Raw genomic sequence first — 19,694 nt, 5'->3', positions numbered from 1 at the left:
AGAGGTAGAAGACGAAATATAATAGCCACTGTTCACTGCCTGTGTGATGTTTTTACTTTATTTAAATTCTAGTTCTGGTTTGAAGAACATTCCTGGGTAATTAGGAAGATAAAGAATTTAATGAACATAGTCTTCTACCTCCCTCACTCTGATTCCTGATTTGTTGCTTCCTGATCATCCTTTAAGGTCTCCATTTGAATATTTTGTCCTCAGGGAATCCTTTCCTAGCTGCTCTCGCCACCTCAACCTGGGCTGGAGTCTCCTCCATCTCATTTCCGGGATGTTTGTCATGAATTCGTGGAGTCTTCTGTTGTGTCCTTTAGGGTACATAGTGCCTACTTAATAATTTTAACCAGACGAATGAATGAAGGAATTTAAAATAAAATAATATTTTAACAAGTACAAGGCAGTATTTAGCTGAGTTTCAAATAGATGGTTGTAATATTAACATAACTTTAAGAGTGTCCAGAGTGGTTGCACATGAGTAATTTTAATTCTTTTATTTATTATTTTATTTTCCTTTATTTTCTCAAAAAGCATTTTTTGATTGCCCACTGTTTTCTGACAGGCACTGTTCTAGATATTGGAGATGCAGAAATGAACAAGATCCTGGATACTGGAGATGTCAACAGTGTTTTGGTTCTCTTTGAGCTCGCATTCTAGTCAAGGTAAGTAGGAAAAAAAAAAGTAGTACATGAATGAACAACATAGTATTATTTCAGTAGTAATAAATGCTCCAAAATAGAGAATGTAAGAGAATGACTGTGGTGACTGTGTTAATGGATATTGCATGAGGAAGGATTCTTTGAGAAACTAATATCAGAACTGGTATCTGAAAGACAGAAGTGAATCAGCCACATGATGATCTGAGGATGTAAATTTAAATTTACAGGGCAAATAAAATAAAATGCAAATTCCTCAAGGTGGATCTGAGTTGTCATATTCTATGAACAGTAAGCAGCTCATCTAACAACATAGGAAACAAGAAGAGAAAGATGGAAAATGAGATTAGAGGATAGTCAGGGTACAGTTCATGTAGACATTTATATCCATGGTGTCTCATTTTTTATTCTAAATATGTTGGGAAATCTTTGGAGTCTAAATGGCTCTAGAGGTTGGGGAGTTTATATTTAAACCTAAGAGATTTGTATCTATTTAAATCATAGGTCTGACATGTGGAGAATGGATTTGTGGAGTTGGGGGCGTAGGAGTGAGGAATGGGGAATATATGAGCACCAGAGTGGAAGTAAGGAGACTTGTTGCAGTTGTCCATGCAAGAAATGGTGGCAAACAATCATAAGAAGCAGCAGTAAAGGTGGAGACATGGATGGAAGGAATGTATTTTGGAGTCAGAGCAGGCAAGACTTCTGATAAATTGGGTAACAATGTTGTTATTGGAGGGGGATAGCTGAATATGTAACAGTCCAGCTCTACCCTTTATGATGAGGGCTTGGTGGTTGGGTGGTTTGTGTAGATGTAGGTCCTTCTACTGATGACTTCCAAATCACAAGACACAGGCAACAATTTCTAATCAATGCTTCTGAATACAGCCTTGGCTGTAGTTGTCAGAACTTTTACTGAGGATTAAGAATCTCAACAGTTCTTTAAACGATGATTAGGGTATGGAAGGTTATGTGTAAAAGCATGGAGATAGAGAAGAAAACAATCTGAAAAAGTTTGAGAGGTCGTGAGTAGATAAGTTTGTGTGGCTCAAAGGTTATTGTAGGAGAAAGGCAAAAGATACATATGGAATGAAAACCTGAGTTCATTTTATTGAGAACACAGAAAGTCATATCAGAATCCATAAATTATGGGTTTATAGAACTAAGAAAGTTTTTCTGAGAAAACTTCATATGAAATCTCACAAGGGTGATTGATTTAGCAGTGTTCACATAATGGCTTGGAGGTGAGGAAAGCCTAAAAGCAAGGAGACTATGTAAAAATCATTTAAGCAAGATTATTCATCCATTAGTATGTTCAGTTATTAAGTTAAAAAACATTCATTGAGTAATTGCTGTATGCCAAAAACCCATGGTCACCAGGACTCTATTTTTACCTAAAAGCTATAGCTAGACACCCCCAAAGAGAGGGAAAAATACAAATCTCCTAAATCAAAAAAGAAAAAGTCTGGAAAAGAAACTTGCTTGTATTATTCTAATTTGATAACACTGTGATTTATAGTACTAGGGTATGTTTGTGTATATGAGATTGTTTCCAAGGGATAGATTTTTAAATATCTTCAATACTACTTTGTAAATTAATTGTATATTTTATATATTTCCAAATGAGTGTTTTTGTAAGTCACTTGACTGATAATAATTTAAAAGTCAGACCATATAATTTAAATCAAACTTTTATTTTATAATATTAGTATACTGCATTATATATACTTAAAATATAGATGTTTATTTTATTAGACAAAATAGTTGTTGTAAAAATAAAAAAATGCAATTTACCATTGGATGATTGCACTAAACTAAGTCCTTTTAACTTACATAAGGGAAAAATTATTAAATTAAAATGTGAGTCTTTTCCATATTTTAGGATATTTGGTGTGAATTTTTGTGACATGGGACTTCTAACAGTAATGTATGAAACCTCAGCCAACTGTATTTGACACTATAATACTTGACAAAAGGAGGTTATAACAAAAATAATTTTATAAATGTTAAGAATATATTCTGGGGATTTGAAAACAAGGTGAAAATTTCTGACTCTCTGGCATGAACAGAAGAGTGACTAAGACTGAGTAAAGAAAAATTTGCAAAATCCTAAAAGAAAGTACACCAGAAAAGGAGAGTGAAAGCAACTATTAGCCATATCACTGTTGGCATAATGACTAGCACATAGAAAACTGGCTACATCTTACATTTCTTCCCCAAATGTTTCAATTCTGTGGTTAGGGAACTCTTTTTCTGAGCACACGCCTAATTTTACATAAATGTAAATGTAAAAAAACAAAAGATGCTTGAAAATTATTTAAAACTCATATTTTCAGAAATTTTAAGAAGTTTTACCTATATGTAAATATAATTCCACTCCAGAATAGAATGTCATCACATATTAGAAGAATTAAAATTTCAAATATTCCTGATAAAACTACATGTAAAATTTGCCAGTCAACTCATAATGTTGATTAAGAATTTTTTGCTATGAATTTTGCTAATAGTCTTGGTGGTTATTTTTATACCTTTGCTTTACATCCATTATAGTCAACCAATAGTTATATTGTTCTTTCTGAGAAAGTAGAACATAACTCTGGGTTTTAATTACCCTCAAGAGATAAGTAATTTTTTTTTTTTTTTTTTTTTTTTTTTTTTTTTTTTTTTTGAGACGGAGTCTTGCTCTGTCGCCCAGGCTGGAGTGCAGTGGCCGGATCTCAGCTCACTGCAAACTCCGCCTCCCGGGTTTACGCCACTCTCCCGCCTCAGCCTCCCGAGTAGCTGGGACTACAGGCGCCCGCCACCTCGCCCAGCTAGTTTTTGTATTTTTTAGTGGAGACGGGGTTTCACCGTGTTAGCCAGGATGGTCTCGATCTGCTGACCTCGTGATCCGCCCGTCTAGGCCTCCCAAAGTGCTGGGATTACAGGCTTGAGCCACCGCGCTGGGCCCGAGATAAGTAAATTTTTTAAAGACAAAAACCATCTGATAAATTCTTTATATAGACCTGAACAAAATCACAGCTACAAGATATGCTTGAGAGTTTACTCTCAAAGAGTATTTTCTTCACACTGCATTTTTGAAACCTACATTCTGTTTGCAAAGTAATACCTGTATTAGGAAATATGCTGATAATATCACATTTTCTTCTAGAGAACTTTAGGAACTTTCTAGAAAACATGTTTATAGTTCTTTACTGTAAATAATTTAAGACTACTTCAAGTAAATTACTGAATTAAAATTCAGATGATTGTATTAAAACAAGTATGATTGCATTGTATTGAATGCAAAATTCTTTAGGAGCATATTGATTAATGAGCAATTTTACAAAAGATGAAAAAGAATGGTTAATCAAGACATAGCATTGCTCTAAAGCTCATTTAGCAAGCAATTACTTCTGATTCACTGAAAACCAGTAGGTTGTGCCTTAAGTCAATTTCCAGGTGAGGCAAAGTAAATGCCACTGATGTCTTACTATGTATTTTCAAAAATAGACTAAGTTAACTAACCCAAATCAACACAATTCATGACTATAAGATATATGAGTTTTTAATGAATTAAATTACTTTTCAATAAACCTGAAAAAAGATCTTGAGGTCATGCCTAGCAGTTAATTAATAAAGCTTAATTTAGTACCATCTCTTTAACAACAGAGTATATTAGTATGTAGGTGTGTATTTTTGTACAGGATGGTTAAAGTTTATCAGTTACTCAGCTGAGAATTTTGAATAAATGTCTTCATCATATAGAATATCATAATACATAAAATTGCCCATGTGGCAAACCTCCATGTAATAGTAAATTAATAGACACCGTTCTATTTTTTTCTGATCCTATGTTCTCTTTTTTTATAAAACAATGAAGAATGCTTAATATTGGTAGCTCAGAAATATTAGAGATCTTATGTAACAGATGAGGATAAAATCTTTTGTGTAGCAATTGAATAAATGAATCCACAGCGGAGTAGCTGAAACTGTTTAGAGTCTTTGATTTCTGATGGCATCTTACTTTTGTTCTTTGGTTTTTTGGTTAATAAAGATTAATCAGTGTACTTCTTGGTTCATCCTGTCTTTCTGCAACTGTTAAATATAGCTTTATGATGTTGAATGTAGGTGATTTAATGACATAAGCAGAAGCACAGAGGAAATAGCATCCAGGTCTCTCTAAAGGAATCAGTAGATTTCATAAATGAGTTGATAGTTGATCTAGATTTTAACTTTCAGATTTAAAAAAAGTACTGGGTGGGAAACACAAAATCTTATTATTCTAAGATTTTAAATTCTACTATTTTAGGACAAGTTAAAATTGTTTTTAATATGTCTGTTTTATTAATTTTCAGTTCAGCAAGTCAAATATGTCATAATTAAGCTTTTTAAGAGTGAGTATTTTTGTGAGAGAAATGCTTCTTTTTATTTTTATCCCTCTCTCTAAGTAGTGTTTGAACCTACCATATCCACAGCAATCTAGAAAGCATTGGGACTACAAATACGAATTAGATATGTTGATTCCCTCGTCATTCGTCCATTGAAAAACATATATTAAGCACCTACTATGTGTATGAAATTGTGCTTGGAAAAATAATGGCAAGGGGAAAAGTTACGGAAAATGTAACTAGACAATTGCAAAAAGTGCTACAGAGAAGAGATACATAGGACAATAAGAGAATATAAAAGACGGATCTGACCTCATCAAAGACGTCAGGATGTTTTCAGAGCATATGATACAAAAGCAAAACTACAAAGGATAACTAATAATAGACTAGGAAAACCAGCTGTGTTAGGAACAAGGTGGAGTGCTCCAGGCAAGGGGAACATCATGTGCAAAGGTGAAGACTTTTAGGCACAGAGCAAGTAAGATGAGAGAAAGAAGGCCAGTGTGCCTGGAGAGGAATGAGGTAGACCATTCTAAAACTATAGGACAAAAATGAAGTTTTGACTCAATTTTTGTAATTGATGCATAATAATTATATTTATTTATGAGGTACAGTGTGCCATTTCAATGCATTATACATATTATAATGGTCAAATGGGGTTAATTATCATATCTATCACTTTAAATATTGATCACTTATTTGTGGTGACAACATTCAAAAATCTTCTAGCTAGCCTGAAATACACACTACATTGTTATTAGCCATAATCACCCTACTGTGTAATGGAACACCAAAACTTATGCTTCCTGTCTGACTGTAATTTCCACTCATTGACCAAGATCTACCAGCAACCCCCTTCTCCACCACTCACTCCTCCCCAGTATCTGGTAACCAATATTCTACTCTCTATTTCCACTAAATCAACTCTTAGGTATCACATATGGGTGAGATAGTGCAGTGTTTGTCTTTCTGTGCCTGAATAATTTCACTTAAAATAATGTTCTGCAAGCTTATGCATGTTATGCAAATGACAGGACTCATTCTCTTTTATAGATAAATAGTATTCCACTGTGTGTGTGTGTGTGTGTGTGTGTGTGTGTGTGTGTGTGTGTATGTGATGCATCTTCTTTATTTATCCATCTGTAGATGAGCACTTAGGCTGATTCCATATCTTGGCAATTGTGAACTGCACAGGAATAAATATGGATGTACAACCCATGATTTAATTTTTTTCAAATAAAAGTAACAGTCATTGAAATGTTTTAAGCAAAAAGATGAATTAGATTTTTGCTTTGAAAAGATAATCTTGGCAGCAAGATAATTCTGGAGAAGTTATTAATAGGAGGCTAGAGTAGATGTGGTCACAAAAGTTAGAAAGAAATCCCAAGGAAAGAAAATTGTCATTTCTTTAAGATACTTGTGTAGCAGGTAGACAAGAGAACATATTTGAGATATCTTTAGGAAGTAAAGTCAATAGAACTTGGTCATGGACGCATATGGGGGTAAAGTATGACCTTGAAGGGTCTGGTTTACCTAGCTAGCAGAATCACAATGCCATGAATTAAAATAGTAGATACTAAGAGAGAAATAGGTATAAGAAAGTATTTAGATATATATGGAGAATGTTCATAAGTTCAGTTTTGGTGAAGTTAGGTTTAAGATGTATCTCAGAGGTGATATCTAGAAACATCCCAGAGAAGAGGTTTACTTCTTGGTTAGATATGTGTGTATAGTGTTTACAAAGGAAGCCTGAGTTAGAAATATAATTTGTGAGTCATCTGTATATAGAAGATAATTAAAGCCATAAACATAGACGATATTATCTCAGAAGAGAGAATAGAAAGACAAGAAAAGCAATAGGATTTGGAACTGAGTCTAAATTTGCTAAAAATTGTAATGGCCTCAAAGAGCTCATATCTTGGAAAGAAAAAAAAATGCACCCACACAAATACTCAGCATTAAAATACACTTTGTTAATGGCCATAATTGTCTAATTTTCTTCTATGTGGTCGAGGATAAAATATAGGGCTCGAATTGCCAAGGAATTCTGGTCAGTGGAATGGGAGAAAACACACACAGACATCCAAGAACAATTACACAAGGAAGAATAGATCGTTTCTGTGGAAATATCATCTAATCTCAAATGAAGGGGAGGTTGAGACCCCATACACTTGGGATGGAGCATGAGGCCAGGGTAGACATAAGGTAGATGGAGGATGGTAGATGATATGAAATGCTTCAGGACACAGTCTATTAATAAAATACCTGAATTTGGTGTGCAGAGAGAGATCATAGTGAATGTATGCACACAATATTTTGGAAGCACAGAGGACATAGCTTCTAACTTCTTCAAATGGAATCACAGAATCTTCACAGATTAAGTAGCACTTGTTCAACAGGATGTTTTCATGTGAACAAGAGAATCAAGAGTATATTTTTCAAATTAGAAAATGTTTTTAATTTAAATTACTTCAGGAAAGAAATGCAAAACTAATTGTCCTCCCACCACTCATGAGATGAAATATGTGAAGAGTGAGAAAGTAAATTGAGCAAATTTCCCTGCAAGTGGCAGAATGGGGAATTAAGAATAAGGAGAGAACTACTATAAAATAAAGGACTGACTTTGCAAAATTTGCCCCTAAACTGAAACGAAGGAAGGGTTCTGATCAGAAATGAGTTGTGAAGAACATGGAAAGATTTAAAGATAGTTATATCTCATTGTAAAGAAGTAGACAATATTATTCAAAGTGAAGGAATAAACGTGTGGGGTGGAATAGGGGGATTGAGTGGTGATTTATGTATCATGGCTGTTTTTAAATAGCATATGCCTATTTATTAAACTCTGTGTATGTATGTGTGTCTGTGTGTATGTCTTTGTGTATGGACCTTGACCTATATATAAACTCACATCTAAAAATATATATTTTACATAGTCCTATAGAAATATATCTATTTTTATAATATGAAGTGTCTTGGCTCTTAAAACTGTACGAATGCATTGACTGATACCTATTTCTTGGCATAAATACTTGAGTACATAAACTTTGTTACTTTTGACAAAATTATGTTACCAGATGATATAATGTCCCCAAAACAGCATATGTTTCATTAACATTTTGATTCTTTTTTGGAAAGTTAATGAAAATAATAAGAACCACTATTTATTGAGAAATTACTATCTTCTAACTACTGTAGTGGGAATTTTATACCTATTATTCAGTTTAGTCCTTATGAATCTGGTTTTATTATTTTATCATTCCCATTTTGTAGATGCCAAAACTCATCATCTGATCGTTGATCAAGATCACTGCACCCTAATTGGGAGAGCAATGTTTCTAACTGTGGTCTGCTTGAGTGCACAGGCTTTGACTCAAACCACTCCCTAGGTTTATCTTGATAACGACTTATTTATTTCTTCGCAATTCAAACCTTAAGGGTGTATTTTTAAAAAACTTACCTCTGCTAATTTTCACATTTCTTAAATTTAGCCTTCTGTAATAGAAATGTAGCCCAAGAACAACTTGGCTTTCCTAAGAGTCAGTCTTAAGACTTTATGTAATACCTTCCCCTTGTCCCCAACACACACTCTTTCTCTTTCTCTCAAAAGAACAGACATAAATAAATTCGAACAAGAACACAGTGCAGGACTTTGTAAAAAAAATTCTTTAAATGACAAACTTCCACCAAAATTTCTTTATACCATAGCTGCTGCAGCCATTTTTGTTGTTGTTGTTCTCGCCTTATCTTTTCCTTCCAAACCCTTGTTTCTAAATTTGCTCTCTCCTTCCCTTCCTAGTTATAGCTATGACAGTGTATGTCTTTTCCTCACACAACCACAACTTTCTGGAAGGTTCTATCCTCTCCTTTTTTTCTACTCTTCTGTTTGCAATGTATCAACCAAAAGGCTTAACCATTAAACTGATTTTCTTTAAGATCCAATCTGCCATCTTTGTTTTCTTTCATTGAAATTTTGAGACAGTATTTACATGGTAGCAATTAAACTTACTTTATGAACATTTTTAGATATTTATAAATATAATTTATTCTTGAAACAACTAGAAATATAGTTATATTCTAAATTTGAAAACTGAATTGTATTTATAATTTAAGTCCTAAATTATGAATTCCAAATTTGAAAAGAACATACAAAACATAGTTTTTACTTTTACTTTGGAAAATCTTGAGCTGAATAACAAATACTTGTTTCGTAAAAAAAAATCTTGAACTTGGCATCCATTTAGAAATTCTTATCTGTTATTTCTTTACACTGAGAAACATAGCTTTGCAGCTCTACCTTCTTATTCACAATATCTTCACTACATTATTTTTAGGAAACTATGTTGAATATCTGTCTATGATGATGCATTGTAAAAATTCAGATAAGTATTTATGCTGAGTAAATATAAAATATACCTGGCTTGCTGTATTTCAAACAAAAAGAGGCCTATAGAAAGGGCAAGAAAGAAATAGAGAAGGCCTAACATATAATTATGTATTTAATTGTTTATGAGAGAAACCTGGGAAGAAGTTGAAGTTTTAAAATTATATGCTTGACAGATATCGATAAGTAGTACCACCAATTTCAGGTATCAAACTGATAAGCATAAAAGAGCAAAAATAAAAATTAACTGAGCATAAGCCATTTAAAGAAGCTCTTAAATATTTTTCTTCTGCTTGAAACTGAATGAAATAAAGAAAACATTTTGAGGCTATTCTGAACAGAGCTACAGAGCAAAATGTGCTAGAGAAATCGGAGAATTTTTGCACAGATGGTCTGCCACAGAACTTGCCAAATTCTGCCAACCCACAGGAGCTCTGGGAAAGGCTTTTCTTCCAACAGGCGAATATAGTGCCTTTCAAATTTGGATTGCCAAAACCAAAATCTGGGAATGTCATATTGTGATACTGCATACCACTGATGAGATTCTTAAATAACCAGAACACTATACAGTTAGGATAAAAACTATTTGTGATCCAGATCACCAGACTGAAATTTTAGCCATGTGTATACTTCTTGTCACCATTTTTGCCCCCCTCCGATCTCTTCTCAGCACTAAAACCAGAGTGATTTGTTTAAAATGCAAATCTCATCTTGTCTCAGCCCTGAATGAAACTGATCCATGGTTTCCCTTTGTTCTTGAGATGTATCCCCAAATACATGACATGCTGCAGGCCTGCCTGATAGGACCCCACCTATCTTTAGTCTGAGTATGGAGTAGCTGTCTCTGACTCAGACCTATCATCCATGAAATTCTAGCCCATGGACATTTGCCATTTCCTATACAAGAAAACAGACCATTACTTATATTACCACATCACTCACCAATTTACCCTGGGACTTACTAAGTTAACTTGGGTTGATTAAATTATTTTTTGGGTAAGCCTTATCTAACCAGTTTCCCACCCCTACCCATACCTCCACTAGATCAGGTTGACCTGCTTATAGAATGTCACAGCATAGTATATTTTCCTTTAAAAAAGATAGAATAGTTTTGCAAAGTACCTGAAGTGTAAGATATTTTAATTAATATTTGTAGGATGATGAATGTATTACTCCATTCTTATGCAGCTATAAAGCACTACCCAAGACTGAGTAATTTATGAAGGGAAGAGGTTTAATTGACTCATGGTTCTGCATGGCTGGAGGGGCCTCAGGAAACTTAGAATCATGGCAGGAGGGGAAGCAAACACATCCTTTTTCACATAATGGCAGGAAGGAGAAGTGCCAAGCAAAAGGCAGAAAACACCTCATAAAATCATCAGATCTTGTGAGAACTCACTCATTATCATAGGAACAGCAGCATGGGGATAATTTCCTCCATGATTCAATTACCTCCCACCAGGTCCCTCCTGTGACATGTGGGGATTATGGGAACTACAATTCAAGATGAGATTTGGGTGGGGACATAGCCAAACCATATCAGTGAATTAATAAAATTAAACTATTTCTTAAATGCAAGTTCAAAAATAATAAAAAGGAAGCATTGATATTATATTCATAAATATGTCTGTGGTATATATTTCAATGTCAAGAAAAGTGAAAATGTAGAGATTGTATTTACACACATTTTTTCATTCAATATTTTTAAGGACAAATAAAATACTAACTACCGTACTGGTTCATTGTTCAAAATGCAATATCCTAGTGGTGATAGTTGCATAAAGCTGTGAACATACTAAAAACCTTTGAATTGTATACTTTAAAAGGGTGAACTTTATAGTATGTGAAATGTATCTCAATAGAACTGTTATTAAAAATGCAATGTCCTCATGGAACGGAGCTTAAAGAGAAACATATTCAGCACTAACTCGCAATAGTTTATTCTCAATATTTTTGATGCTATCAAATAAAAAAAAATTCAGACTTAGGCAAGGAGACACTTTCTTCTAAAAGATTATTGAGATAGTGGGAAGCGACTATTGCCATGAGGAGAACACTTCTTTCCAAAAGATCTATAAGTGTTTCAAAGTTCAGGTAGAAGGGGCTCTTCTTTTACAGGGAAAAACAAACAAGGCTGGAAATAACCAGATGTTGGAAGTGGGGTGAGTAAGTGGCATGATAGGACAGTGGAGCAAAAGAAATAAATGTCTTCTTTGGCAGTAGCTAATTCCCCAAAGGGGCCATTAAAAGGAGGTTGTTCGGCACTCCAGTGCTTGCTTAAACTCAAGGACAGATAAAAGTTTAGGGATTTCAGGGAAGCAGAGAAGCGTGACTAACGTTTGGTCAATTCAAATTAGCAAGCATTTGTCCATAGTGGTGAGTGAGGACAAGCAGTTTGTTTATGAGACAGATAATGAGAACTTGGAGAGTCTGTATCTGGCCTTGGTGTAGGTAAACAAGGGGGCATGCTTGACTTTTATCTAACTCATCTGGGGAAGGTTGATTCTTTGCAGAAAACTGATCTCTGGAACACAAACAAGTTGGGGGATTTATTAACCGTATATGTTTTCTAGGAGGATGGGCCTCAGGTGACGGTCAACGTTGTCTGTACTCTCTAATGAAAATAATTCTTCCAAAAAATGTTTTTGGTTACATTCATGAATACAGTGATCAGTTGAGACTGTCAAGTGGAACATAGCTCAGATAACATTAAACCAGTGAATTCTCTGCATTCCATACATAATGAATTGTGGATATCTGCAGCAGATGGGTAGGCCGAGGAGGAGGTTAATATTTGTAGCACAAATATTTTCTATATTTGAAATTTTGTCACCTTTTTGTAAAATATGCACGTTCACAAATTTACTATTGCATTGGGAAGCATTACTGTGGGTATCCTGATAGAAGTGGTTAGAACATAGTTTTGGCAACAATCGTAGGCAGTATTAAATATTTTATGAGAAATACATTAGTATAAATCACCATTTAAAAAAGTGAAACATGAATCACCACCCAAATAATTGGACTTCAGTGCAAGAAATCCCGATTTATCTTCACTGTTGATACTGTGTATGTAAATGCCATTTCTCAGAAGCATAAAACTCTGAGTATAATATATTGGTTAGTGTAAGCAGTGTAATATATATTTTTCAGGCTATGCTAGTTTCATTAATCATATATTTTAAGAATTTTAAGCTTATTTTTTATGAGGCATTGCATTACATGTGGCATTGATATGCATGTGTAATTTATTGCTTGGCAAGTGAATTATCCTAGACTATTTTATCTGCTTGATATATTGATTTTCAGTTGTGATAGATCATTTTAAGATTGCACGACTTTACTCATGGTGATTTATCCCACAGAATAACATAGAGTGTGGGGCAAGCTGATACAGCCCTTTGAACACTTTCTATCAGCTATAAATAGAGTTGTTAACTGGAATTCTTAACCCCAGTAAGGAAAAATATTTAGCAAGTTAAAAGAAATAACTTTCATTCAAGACCTAATTAGTTGTTGAAATAAGTGCCCATAAAAAGTAGTTTCAATATGTCTTTTTCTTGCATGTATTAATCTTGTAAACCCCCTTTTCTAATAAGTAATGAGATATACTGTCAAAGAATGATAAAGATGTCATCAGTTTGTTTAAAAAGTCTGTCTTCTATGATTGCTGATTGTCTTTTAATCTTCATCAGCTCAAACACATACATATGCATTGACTTGAATTATCATTAACTTTTCCTTGTAGAAAACCTACTTTGAACAGAGCTCCGTGGAAAAAAAAAATATGCAGTGCCAAAACACCAAATGCATGATGGACACTTGTGAAGATATTGCATAGAAGAACCAGGTAAGTGAAAGCGAGTATTTTTAGAATTGTAGGAGTACTTTTGGAGTACTTATTAGGGTTTTTAATAAATAGTGTCAAGGTCGCTCTGAAAAAATATATGTCATTTTGTCACTGGTCGCAAGGTACTTAAATCACATGAGCATATGAAAGGATATCTGTGCGTATAGAAGGGTTATTGTCACATACTAAGCACTTGATAAATATTGTTGACTATATTAAGGAAATAATGAGTGAGTTAAATTGGATTTGAAACTACATGTTCACTGTTATAACATAGTAGTCACAAATTAGGCTTTAGAGTCAGACAATTCTTTACCTTTTCTGAGCCATCTAACCCTAGACAAGTGCCTAACTTTCTAAGCCTCAGTTTTCTCATCAGGAGATGCAGATATGGACAGTACAGAGATTCTGTGTGGATTAAATGAAATTATATAGGTAAATCACCTGTCACACTTGCCTGATAAATGACATGATCACAATAAACATCAGCTGTTGTTTATATTTCTTATTTTTTATGTTTATCACTTAGTCTTTCTTCATGCATCTCACTTTGTTCACAAATGTGTTGACTGACTTAATGAGAGCTAAAATAATAAAGGTGAGATTCTTTTTTGTTTAAATACAATGGCTTGTACTAAAGTGAAACAAAAGATTTGTTTTAATATTGTACCTTTAAAATAATTTTCAACACATTTGAATGTTAAAAAAACTGATTTTACTAGATGAGAAATACGATTTTTCTGTGCTGTGTATAAAGAAGGGATGTATTTAAAGACAGTGATCAAAAGGAAAGTGTTTGGAAAAACAACAAACTACACATATTGAGATATGGAACTGACCTTCCATATGGCCAAAGTTGTAGAAAAACAGAATTTGACTCTCATATATCATAAATCTATAATTGAAGTAATAGTTATTTTTTAAAAAAGAGGAGGAGTTGTAAATAAGCAGCCCAAACTCACCTATAGAGAATTGCATTTAAAACAAGGCAGTAATTGACTCTTTGGGACTCACAGCTGTTGTTTCAAAAGCTGCCACTAGATGTCATCCAGTTCTCATGCTGTCTCCTAACAAAAAGTCTGTATATTTTGTTGAAGAATACGATGTCTTTCAGAATTTAAATTTCAGGCTCTTGATGGACATAGGTAATAAGGTATTGAGGTATATTAGGTACGTTAGCATTTGACATGACTAACTACCACTAAGATTGTATCTATTAGAGAACTAAGCAACTATTTTGATCAAACTGGCCTGTGATATAGCCAAACTTAGATTTAATTAATGTGATAAGTCTGTTTTATGGCTTTGACAAATACTTGCCAGGCGTTTTCACTAATTTTGCCACTGAATATAGATTTAACACACAGATATAGTCCTTGTCGTTCCATGTATTTATTCAACTTGGCTTCTTAGGAGTATTTTTATATTAGTGTCATAGAAAGTCAATGCTTATTGGGTCTGTGCTGTGTTGTGACTTTAGCAGAGCCTATTTTAGAAGCAGGGCTATTTTGGACTCTACTTAAGAATATTATTACTGAAATAAGAAGGAACAAAAAACGCATAAAACATGTTCACAAATGAGAGAAAAAAATCTAGCTTGTATCCAAAATAATATTTTAAAGAGCTAGTTTGCATGCTTGCATTTAAAATGGGATATCTCAACTTATATTTTGAAGTTGGTATACATTTCTTCACCAATAATATTTGGAGAAAATTAGCTAAAAGCACACTGGTCTGAAAGCTAGAAAACTTGTTTTAGTTACATAGTTTAGATGTCATTTCTACCTTCCGAGTTATGCCATAAATTGCATGGCGATTTATCCCATCTGAATTTTAATATTCCAATCTGTAACTGCATAAGGATCACATGTGATAATATATATTTAAAAGTTTTATAAATTTTACATTATTATGGATTTAGAAAGTTTTGTCCCTTCTTGTAATTTTCACATGAACAGTCCTGGAATCTCTCCAGGGATTGTTGGATGTGGGGGATTAGGCATGTGTGAGGAAGTGAAGGACAGGGGACATATTAATATTTCTCCTAACTACCTTTTTCCCTAGCCCTTCTCTTTTGGAATTAGTTCCATTTGCAGAACTTTTCTGCCCTGTGCTAAAAGTCAGCCAAATTTCTTTATTTTAGAAATACCACCATTAGGTTTCATTTGCCACAGAATTTTCCTGAGGTAGAGTTTATAGTGAAGCACCTCAAACTTAAAATATTAAAGTTCCTTATTGTTTTTTGGGTACCCCACCACTGACAATTTCTCCCTGACCACATTTACCACAGGAGCCCTGCAGATTCCTTTGTATCTGGCCATGTTCCACTCTCCCTCTCTCACTTCTCTGCTCCTATCTCAGACTTCCAACCTTGGTTCTTATTCTCTTAGGAGAATTATACATTTCTTGCTGTTAGGTAGAGTCAATTAGCTATCTTTAGATTCACTGTCTGTTTCCATATCAGGTTGTTGAGATACACAGTTCTCACTTAATGTGGCCTATCAAGATATTTTCTAAATAAAGATGGTTCCTACTCTGACTGGAACTCTTGATGACAGCTTAAAAGTTACATTCCATTCTTTTTTAAATTCACATAGTGTATGCTATGGTACTTATTGCACTAAAGCAATAAAACCAGTAGACCCAGTGTCTACAAGTCTTATGGTATGAGAAATAAAGCCTTCACATTTTCATATCATGGATACTGTTTTCTAACATTTTAAACTCAGGTTCACAGAATTAAATTATTCTACTCTATTTCATGAAATGCTATTATATTGATTTGTATAAGTACCCTTTTACATTCATTTTTAATTCTTATTTTTACTTTGTTTCCTATCCCTTTGTTCATGCCTTTTCTACTCGTATGGATTTAGTCAATATCTATCAAATATATGTACATTTAAGTGCAGAACTGAAAATATATATCGCTATTCCATGTTTCTGTTTAATATAAGTATAAATGGCTTTATCCTATAAATCTCATTCTCTTTCTGTTTTTAAATATCTATTTATTTTGGAATGTGTCCTGGTTGCTATATGTAGGTCCAGCACCAAGTGGTATATCATTTTGTAGCATCATTTTTTTGTGTGTCTGTATGAAATTATGGTAAATGGGGCCTATTTCTTCTTGTTGTGAATAATTGCATTTAAGTAATATATAGGTGTCTACATGAAAAGTGCTTAATCAATGGTAATTAATTACATGAGACTATTCTGAACATAACACATCTAGACTTTAATTCTAACATCTGTGATTACATATCTAAATACCATGTCTTCTGTTTCTTACTTTTGGAACTGAAATTGTAAATTCTGCACTGAGTAATATAATATAAAAATATACAAAATTGTCTGAGAAATACGATGTGCTCCAGATTAGTAATTTCTAGATTTGGATGTATATCTAACATATCTGGAGACCTTATAAAAAATATTTAGTTTTCCATCACCCTACCTGTACTGATCAGAATCACTGAGAATGGCCCTCTGGAATGTGTGTGTGTGTGTGTGTGTGTGTGTGTGTGTGTGTGTGTATGCATACAGACATCTGGGCATTCACAGGCAATTCTGATAATTCTGAAGTAGCCAGTTCTGAGTACCACTGCTTAGAATACTTGGTACTTCTGAGGTTGATCAGAAATGGGTAGCCAGATCTTCCATAACTGTTCTATCATAGAAAGGGACTAAATTCAATGGTATTCATGTGGTTGTATATTATTTGGAGACTGAAAACACTATTTGTTGGGTAAGCATTTAAAATTTAAAAAAGTAACTGTGATAGTTATTACATAGCTCCTCAGATTATTGACTCTCGTTGTTAATATTAGCTAAAATTTAAAAACTTTAACCACATCTTGAATTTATTTTTTTTCTAATAATTTCTAGGTCTCAGTGTTTTGGTCTTTCTCTGCATCAGGTATTGATGAGTAAAAACACTTTTCAATATTATTTTGGATCAGTTAGCTTAGGGGTATTTCATTTCATATCACTTACATTAATGTAATTCTTTAGCTACTTATTGTAACTTTATTGTGTGCATGTGGATATTTATTGGTAAAAGTAAAAGCTATAAGGATGTGGTTAAAATTCCCTATGTCAGAGTTTATGTGCTAGTCTGAAGATCATAAATATGCTCAAAATTATTCTCAATACTTGTTGACTAACAAGATGAGTGCTTGGTCAATTCAGATAAATCCAAAGCAAACTCTTGAGTAGATATGTACTTATTGATTATAAAGAAGAAAATGGGTGACAGGTTTACAAATCACTGGTGGTTAAACATGCTGGCCTCAGCTATTTGGAAGGGAATGATTACTAGACATTTTACTTGCTGCTTAGAATTGTACCACAACCATGTTTACAGGCAAAATTTGATGAGGCCCTATGAAGATATAAATTCTAATCTAACGAGAACTGATTATTATGGATTCATACCAGACTTTTTTCTTTAACCAGTAGCTGGAAGATTTCTAAAAATAGGAGCGAAAAAAAATATTTTCTAAACACAAGTTGTTCAGATATTGCATACATATTGTTTCACTGAAGAAAAATTATAGATACTAATTAATAAATGGCACCTTACATTATTTGACAAAAATAGACTTCACTTACTAAATGGTGACCGAAGTGATTGTGGAAGGGATTATATTGAGGTTATATTTCCTAAAGATGTGGTGGTAGCTTTTATTTTTTCTTTCCTGTTAAGCTATCTGCTACCCAAGTCTTTTAAAACCCCATAGGTTTGATAAGACCAATTGAAAAGGTATGAACAAAGTTTAAACACTACTCTGTTTCAGCAAAAAAGGATTAATTAAATTCAGTTTGTGAAGTTTCAACTGCTTGTGTCAAGACTTCAGTGGTTTAAAACTACTAAACGAGGAAAAGTATGTGAAAGGAAAAAAAAGTACCATGTTTTTCTTCAAGTGGAAAGAAGTAGAAATGAAAGATGAACAAGCAGAATATGATTACACATGTTCTACAACCAACTGGCTATACAAAGGAGTCCAGGTACCCAGAATATTCAGGGCACTAAAATGCTGCTTACCTTTTGGTATTTGGGGCAGTCTATCTTCTTAGGGAAAAAAAAATTGACAATATTATCCTGGTTATGTAATCCTTATTTAGCCTTAGCTCAATGTCATTTTACGCCGGGCGCGGTGGCTCAAGCCTGTAATCCCAGCACTTTGGGAGGCCGAGGCGGGCGGATCACAAGGTCAGGAGATCGAGACCACAGTGAAACCCCGTCTCTACTAAAAATACAAAAAATTAGCCGGGCGCGGTGGCGGGCGCCTGTAGTCCTAGCTACTCAGGAGGCTGAGGCAGGAGAATGGCGTGAACCCAGGAGGCGGAGCTTGCAGTGAGCCGAGATCGCGCCACTGCACTCCAGCCTGGGCAACAGCGTGAGACTCCGTCTCAAAAAAAAAAAAAAAATGTCATTTTACTTGAGTCTAAGGACTGTAAAGCATCTGAGAATGGCTCCAAGCTTAGACAGGTAGAAAAACAGAAATCTAGTGTATTAATCCATTTTCATGTTGCTGATAAAGACATACCTAAGACTGACCATTTTAAAAAGAAAGAGGTTTAATGGGACTTACAGTTCCACATGCCTGGGGAGGCCTCACAATCATGGCAGAAGGCAAAGAGGGGCAACTCACATTTTACATGGATGGCAGGCAAAAAGAGAGCTTGTGCAGGGAAACTCTCGTTGTTAAAACCATCAGATCTTGTGAGACTCATTCACTCATGAGAACAGCACAAGAAAGACCTGCCCCCATAATTCAATCACCTCCCACCGGGCTCCTTCCACAACACATGGGAGTTGTGGGAGTTACAATTCAAGATGAGATTTGGGTGGGGACACAGCCAAACCATATCACCTAGAAAAAAATTACTTGTAACGAATAGCAGATTTTGGCTCAATTAGGTATTGAGAATGACTAAAAGAGTTTATTAACAAAACTGAAAAATTTTATGCTTTAATAATTAAGTACAATTCTGAATGCATAAACGTTTAAGCAAGTCCCATTCATCAATTTTTATTTATAATGAATTTTTGGTCAAATGAGAGATTCATATTATAAGCATAAGAAAAAAATCCAGGCATGTAGTTTTCCATATAGAAACTTTTCTTAAAAGTGTGTCTTTTGTGTAGCCTATAACTTTCTGTATTTTATTCCTGGTACTGAAGATTCATAGTGTACTATGTGTTGATATTTTATAAAGTATCTTTGTTAAGAAAGACCAACATGTTAACAGTAATAATAATAACTGCACCACCAACAAAGGTAATATTTTAAAAAGCATTTTACCTTTTTTAAATGAGAGAAAAGGGGATATATTAAAAGATATTGAAAATATAAATATCATAAACTGTATTAATGCCTACTGCTGATTAGTCAGTTAGAAGACAAAACAATTATATAATCATA

The 19,694-nt window shown here is 34.0% G+C and overlaps 1 long non-coding RNA gene across 1 annotated transcript in view; it reads left to right on the top strand.

The window, feature by feature from the left end:
• Window positions 1-13,257, top strand: part of LOC105481884 (uncharacterized) — a 34,978-nt gene extending 21,721 nt beyond the window's left edge. The window contains exons 2-3 of the long non-coding RNA XR_987241.2: window positions 569-668; window positions 13,162-13,257. This is a non-coding gene — a long non-coding RNA (uncharacterized lncRNA). The remainder of the gene's footprint in view (window positions 1-568; window positions 669-13,161) is intronic.
• Window positions 13,258-19,694: the final 6,437 nt, after the last annotated feature.

The sequence above is a fragment of the Macaca nemestrina genome, chromosome 7 (assembly GCF_043159975.1).
Source record: "Macaca nemestrina isolate mMacNem1 chromosome 7, mMacNem.hap1, whole genome shotgun sequence".
In the NCBI taxonomy this organism is placed as follows: domain Eukaryota; kingdom Metazoa; phylum Chordata; class Mammalia; order Primates; family Cercopithecidae; genus Macaca; species Macaca nemestrina.
This window is presented reverse-complemented; position numbering and strand designations above follow the sequence as displayed.